This window comes from Brachyhypopomus gauderio, chromosome 18 (genome assembly GCF_052324685.1).
Source record: "Brachyhypopomus gauderio isolate BG-103 chromosome 18, BGAUD_0.2, whole genome shotgun sequence".
NCBI classification, from domain to species: domain Eukaryota; kingdom Metazoa; phylum Chordata; class Actinopteri; order Gymnotiformes; family Hypopomidae; genus Brachyhypopomus; species Brachyhypopomus gauderio.
The window spans coordinates 7,701,502-7,708,928 of NC_135228.1; positions in this window are offsets into that span (position 1 = coordinate 7,701,502).

The following is a 7,427-nucleotide window of genomic DNA, read 5'->3' on the forward strand; positions in this document are numbered from 1 at the left end:
CCCACATCTGACAGGTCTTTTTTCAGTTCCTTAGCAGTCACGCGGGGATTTTTCTCCACATTACGCTTCAGGTAGCGCACAGCAGTCGCGGTCAGGATCTTCTTTCTGCCACGACCAGGTAACGTTTCCACTGTGCCCTTTAACTTGAACTTGCGAATGATACTTCCGATAGTGTCTCTTGGAATATTTAACAACTTCGCAATCTTTTTATATCCATTGCCATTCTTGTGAAGAGCAATAACCTCTTCTCTTGTCTTCTGGGACCATTCTCTTGCCTTCACCATGCTTGGAAACACACCAGTAGATGTCTAGAAGGAGCTGAGTATCACAGTCCTTTTAAATCTGCCTAATTGGTGCTTATCATGCTTGATTGCTGCTCGTTGACATCCACAGATGTTTTCAATACCTGATGGAAAACACTGGAATGAACCTCTGTTCTTAGGAGTGGTAGTCGTAAAGGGGTTGAATAATTGTGTCAATGAAGAAATCACAAAAATGCCATTTAATACTTTATGACAAAAAAAATTGATGCTATCTTAGTTGCATTTAGTTCTTTAACAAGTCCTTGTAAGATTTCATTATGAACACAATTACAAATGTGCACTGAATTCCATAAAACCCTTCGCAGCATTGGGGGTTGAATAAATTTGATCACAACTGTAGATGTGGAGGTGATATAGTGTTGTAGATGTGGAGGTGGTATAGTGTTGTAGATGTGGAGGTGATATAGTGTTGTAGATGTGGAGGTGATATAGTGTTGTAGATGTAGAGGTGGTATAGTGTTGTAGATGTAGAGGTGGTATAGTGTTGTAGATGTGGAGGTGATATAGTGTTGTAGATGTGGAGGTGATATAGTGTTGTAGATGTGGAGGTGGTATAGTGCTGTAGATGTGGAGGTGGTATAGTGTTGTAGATGTGGAGGTGGTATAGTGCTGTATATGTGGAGGTGATATAGTGTTGTAGATGTAGAGGTGGTATAGTGTTGTAGATGTAGAGGTGGTATAGTGTTGTAGATGTGGAGGTGGTATAGTGTTGTAGATGTGGAGGTGATATAGTGTTGTAGATGTGGAGGTGATATAGTGTTGTAGATGTGGAGGTGGTATAATGTTGTAGATGTGGAGGTGATATAGTGTTGTAGATGTGGAGGTGATATAGTGTTGTAGATGTGGAGGTGGTATAGTGCTGTAGATGTGGAGGTGATATAGTGTTGTAGATGTGGAGGTGATATAGTGTTGTAGATGTGGAGGTGGTATAGTGTTGTAGATGTGGAGGTGGTACAGTGTTGTAGATGTGGAGGTGATATAGTGTTGTAGATGTGGAGGTGGTACAGTGTTGTAGATGTGGAGGTGATATAGTGTTGTAGATGTGGAGGTGGTACAGTGTTGTAGATGTGGAGGTGATATAGTGTTGTAGATGTGGAGGTGGTACAGTGTTGTAGATGTGGAGGTGGTATAGTGTTGTAGATGTGGAGGTGGTATAGTGTTGTAGATGTAGAGGTGATATAGTGTTGTAGATGTGGAGGTGGTATAGTGTTGTAGATGTGGAGGTGGTATAGTGTTGTAGATGTGGAGGTGGTATAGTGCTGTAGATGTGGAGGTGGTATAGTGTTGTAGATGTGGAGGTGATATAGTGTTGTAGATGTGGAGGTGGTATAGTGTTGTAGATGTGGAGGTGGTATAGTGTTGTAGATGTGGAGGTGGTATAGTGTTGTAGATGTAGAGGTGATATAGTGTTGTAGATGTGGAGGTGGTATAGTGTTGTAGATGTGGAGGTGATATAGTGTTGTAGATGTGGAGGTGATATAGTGTTGTAGATGTGGAGGTGATATAGTGTTGTAGATGTGGAGGTGGTATAGTGTTGTAGATGTGGAGGTGATATAGTGTTGTAGATGTGGAGGTGATATAGTGTTGTAGATGTGGAGGTGGTATAGTGTTGTAGATGTGGAGGTGATATAGTGTTGTAGATGTGGAGGTGATATAGTGTTGTAGATGTGGAGGTGGTATAGTGTTGTAGATGTGGAGGTGATATAGTGTTGTAGATGTGGAGGTGATATAGTGTTGTAGATGTGGAGGTGGTATAGTGTTGTAGATGTGGAGGTGGTATAGTGTTGTAGATGTGGAGGTGGTATAGTGCTGTAGATGTGGAGGTGGTATAGTGTTGTAGATGTGGAGGTGGTATAGTGCTGTAGATGTGGAGGTGGTATAGTGTTGTAGATGTGGAGGTGATATAGTGTTGTAGATGTGGAGGTGGTATAGTGTTGTAGATGTGGAGGTGGTATAGTGTTGTAGATGTGGAGGTGGTATAGTGTTGTAGATGTAGAGGTGATATAGTGTTGTAGATGTGGAGGTGGTATAGTGTTGTAGATGTGGAGGTGATATAGTGTTGTAGATGTGGAGGTGATATAGTGTTGTAGATGTGGAGGTGATATAGTGTTGTAGATGTGGAGGTGGTATAGTGTTGTAGATGTGGAGGTGATATAGTGTTGTAGATGTGGAGGTGATATAGTGTTGTAGATGTGGAGGTGGTATAGTGTTGTAGATGTGGAGGTGATATAGTGTTGTAGATGTGGAGGTGATATAGTGTTGTAGATGTGGAGGTGGTATAGTGTTGTAGATGTGGAGGTGATATAGTGTTGTAGATGTGGAGGTGATATAGTGTTGTAGATGTAGAGGTGGTATAGTGTTGTAGATGTAGAGGTGGTATAGTGTTGTAGATGTGGAGGTGATATAGTGTTGTAGATGTGGAGGTGATATAGTGTTGTAGATGTGGAGGTGGTATAGTGTTGTAGATGTGGAGGTGATATAGTGTTGTAGATGTGGAGGTGGTACAGTGTTGTAGATGTGGAGGTGATATAGTGTTGTAGATGTGGAGGTGGTATAATGTTGTAGATGTAGAGGTGATATAGTGTTGTAGATGTAGAGGTGGTATAGTGTTGTAGATGTGGAGGTGATATAGTGTTGTAGATGTGGAGGTGATATAGTGGTGTAGATGTAGAGGTGGTATAGTGTTGTAGATGTGGAGGTGATATAGTGTTGTAGATGTGGAGGTGGTATAGTGTTGTAGATGTGGAGGTGGTATAATGTTGTAGATGTGGAGGTGGTATAGTGTTGTAGATGTGGAGGTGATATAGTGTTGTAGATGTAGAGGTGGTATAGTGTTGTAGATGTAGAGGTGGTATAGTGTTGTAGATGTGGAGGTGATATAGTGTTGTAGATGTGGAGGTGATATAGTGTTGTAGATGTGGAGGTGGTATAGTGTTGTAGATGTGGAGGTGATATAGTGTTGTAGATGTGGAGGTGGTATAGTGTTGTAGATGTGGAGGTGGTATAGTGTTGTAGATGTAGAGGTGGTATAGTGTTGTAGATGTGGAGGTGATATAGTGTTGTAGATGTGGAGGTGATATAGTGTTGTAGATGTGGAGGTGGTATAGTGTTGTAGATGTGGAGGTGATATAGTGTTGTAGATGTGGAGGTGGTATAGTGTTGTAGATGTGGAGGTGGTATAGTGTTGTAGATGTAGAGGTGGTATAGTGTTGTAGATGTGGAGGTGGTATAGTGCTGTAGATGTGGAGGTGATATAGTGTTGTAGATGTGGAGGTGATATAGTGTTGTAGATGTGGAGGTGGTATAGTGCTGTAGATGTGGAGGTGGTATAGTGCTGTAGATGTGGAGGTGGTATAGTGCTATAGATGTGGAGGTGGTATAGTGTTGTAGATGTAGAGGTGATATAGTGTTGTAGATGTGGAGGTGATATAGTGTTGTAGATGTGGAGGTGGTACAGTGTTGTAGATGTGGAGGTGGTATAGTGTTGTAGATGTGGAGGTGATATAGTGTTGTAGATGTGGAGGTGATATAGTGTTGTAGATGTGGAGGTGGTACAGTGTTGTAGATGTGGAGGTGATATAGTGTTGTAGATGTGGAGGTGATATAGTGTTGTAGATGTGGAGGTGGTATAATGTTGTAGATGTGGAGGTGGTATAGTGTTGTAGATGTAGAGGTGGTATAGTGTTGTAGATGTGGAGGTGATATAGTGTTGTAGATGTGGAGGTGGTATAGTGTTGTAGATGTGGAGGTGGTATAGTGTTGTAGATGTAGAGGTGGTATAGTGTTGTAGATGTGGAGGTGATATAGTGTTGTAGATGTGGAGGTGGTATAGTGCTGTAGATGTGGAGGTGGTACAGTGTTGTAGATGTGGAGGTGGTATAGTGTTGTAGATGTGGAGGTGGTATAGTGTTGTAGATGTAGAGGTGGTATAATGTTGTAGATGTGGAGGTGATATAGTGCTGTAGATGTGGAGGTGATATAGTGTTGTAGATGTGGAGGTGGTATAGTGTTGTAGATGTGGAGGTGATATAGTGTTGTAGATGTGGAGGTGGTATAATGTTGTAGATGTGGAGGTGGTACAGTGTTGTAGATGTGGAGGTGATATAGTGTTGTAGATGTGGAGGTGATATAGTGCTGTAGATGTGGAGGTGGTATAGTGTTGTAGATGTGGAGGTGATATAGTGTTGTAGATGTGGAGGTGGTATAGTGCTGTAGATGTGGAGGTGGTATAGTGTTGTAGATGTGGAGTTGGTATAGTGTTGTAGATGTGGAGGTGGTATAGTGTTGTAGATGTGGAGGTGGTATAGTGCTATAGATGTGGAGGTGATATAGTGTTGTAGATGTGGAGGTGGTATAATGTTGTAGATGTGGAGGTGGTACAGTGTTGTAGATGTGGAGGTGATATAGTGTTGTAGATGTGGAGGTGATATAGTGTTGTAGATGTGGAGGTGGTATAGTACTGTAGATGTGGAGGTGGTATAATGTTGTAGATGTGGAGGTGGTATAGTGTTGTAGATGTGGAGGTGATATAGTGTTGTAGATGTGGAGGTGATATAGTGTTGTAGATGTGGAGGTGGTATAGTGTTGTAGATGTGGAGGTGATATAGTGTTGTAGATGTGGAGGTGGTATAGTGCTATAGATGTGGAGGTGATATAGTGTTGTAGATGTGGAGGTGGTATAGTACTGTAGATGTGGAGGTGATATAGTGTTGTAGATGTGGAGGTGATATAGTGTTGTAGATGTGGAGGTGATATAGTGTTGTAGATGTAGAGGTGATATAGTGCTGTAGATGTGGAGGTGGTATAGTGTTGTAGATGTGGAGGTGATATAGTGTTGTAGATGTAGAGGTGATATAGTGCTGTAGATGTGGAGGTGGTATAGTGTTGTAGATGTGGAGGTGGTATAGTGTTGTAGATGTGGAGGTGATATAGTGTTGTAGATGTAGAGGTGATATAGTGCTGTAGATGTGGAGGTGGTATAGTGTTGTAGATGTGGAGGTGGTATAGTGTTGGAGATGTGGAGGTGATATAGTGTTGTAGATGTGGAGGTGGTATAGTGTTGTAGATGTGGAGGTGGTATAGTGCTGTAGATGTGGAGGTGATATAGTGTTGTAGATGTGGAGGTGATATAGTGTTGTAGATGTGGAGGTGGTACAGTGTTGTAGATGTGGAGGTGGTATAGTGTTGTAGATGTGGAGGTGGTATAGTGTTGTAGATGTAGAGGTGATATAGTGTTGTAGATGTGGAGGTGGTATAGTGTTGTAGATGTGGAGGTGATATAGTGTTGTAGATGTGGAGGTGGTATAGTGCTGTAGATGTGGAGGTGGTATAGTGTTGTAGATGTGGAGGTGGTATAGTGTTGTAGATGTGGAGGTGGTATAGTGTTGTAGATGTGGAGGTTGTATTGTGTTGTTGATGTAGAGGTGGTATAGTGCTATAGATGTGGAGGTGGTATAGTGTTGTAGATGTGGAGGTGGTATAGTGCTGTAGATGTGGAGATGATATAGTGCTGTAGATGTGGAGGTGGTATAGTGCTGTAGATGTGAAGGTGGTATAGTGTTGTAGATGTGGAGGTGGTATAGTGCCGTAGGCCCCTTGAACTCAGTTGCCATCCAGGATGAGGATGTGCTGAAGGATTTGCCATCGACTCCTGGGTCTCCCTCTAAACTACAGAATAATTAGTAGTGATGACACTGATGCACTGAAAGATCTGAGTAGAACATTTCTCAAGTGGACATTAGGTACATCCGTCATTAGGTCAAGCAAAATGTGCTGCGGGTTGCTAGTGTCTGATCTCATAGCCTGTGCCAGTCGTGGTCCACTGAGTGGAGGAACCAGGAAGCTCCACGTGAGATGATCAGGAAGGTTGGCTTCACCGCAGGCCACACCCAGAGGATTATAGGAAAACACTCCGCAGCAGCGGAAAACGGGATGGCAGCAAGGACAACACCACCCACTCCATGATGCAATAGCCTGCACCACCTTCAGTTTCTGAGTCACTCCACCACGGGACTTTGGAAGACACCACTGGGGGTGTTTGCTGTCAACAATCATCAGGTCCCACACGTCCTCCACCCACATCGCACTCAGGCCACATCTTCAACATTTACACATGTTGCTCCCTGCTATATATCTGTGCTGTGCTCTCTCTGGTGCTTTCCGGCACGCTTGCCTTGGCTCTGTTATGGTGTTTGGGGTTTGTATTTCGATCGTGCACTATGTTTGTATAATTAGGTGTTCGTTGATTATGCATGCATGCTTTGTTCTAGTTTGCAGTTGTAGCACCCAGATCTCCCCGTAAGGATGAAGTATAATCTGTCTGTGTGCCTATTTTTATGGTCACATTAATACAACAATTCATTGAATTGGGGAAAAAACAGCACAAAAGAGGTGAATGGCGGGGGGCTAGTGAAAGTATGTGAATAGAATGAAAGTTGTAGAGAACTGAGAAAACATTTTTCAGTTGGCAGGTATTTGATTCATACAGACAGAATTTGTGTCAGAGAGAAAGATAATCACATTAAGAGCTCCTCACCACCACAGCTGGAGATCCCAGAGTACTGTAGATTTACACACACACACACACACACACACACACACACACACACACACACACACACACACACACACACACACACACACACACACACCCACACACACACACCCACACACACACCCACACACACACACACACACATGGTCAGGGTTGATGACAAATTGTTTTTTTTTTCTTTCCCTCTATTTCACACACACACACACACACACACACACACACACACGCACACACACACACACACACACACACACACACACACACACACACACACACACACACACCCTCTCTATCTCTCCCTCTTCTGCCTCCTCATGTTCAAATCCAATCAAAGAAATGTCTCTTGGGGAGCAGATTCATTTCTGCACTCTGTCTCATCTGAACTCAATCTGAAGAACCTATAAAAAAAACCCCTTGAAAATCAGAAGGCTAGCCTGAGCAACTCTGCCTCTGAAAACACAATCAAATGAGCATCACACACACACACACTCACACACACACACACACACACACACACACACACACACACACACACACACACACACACACAC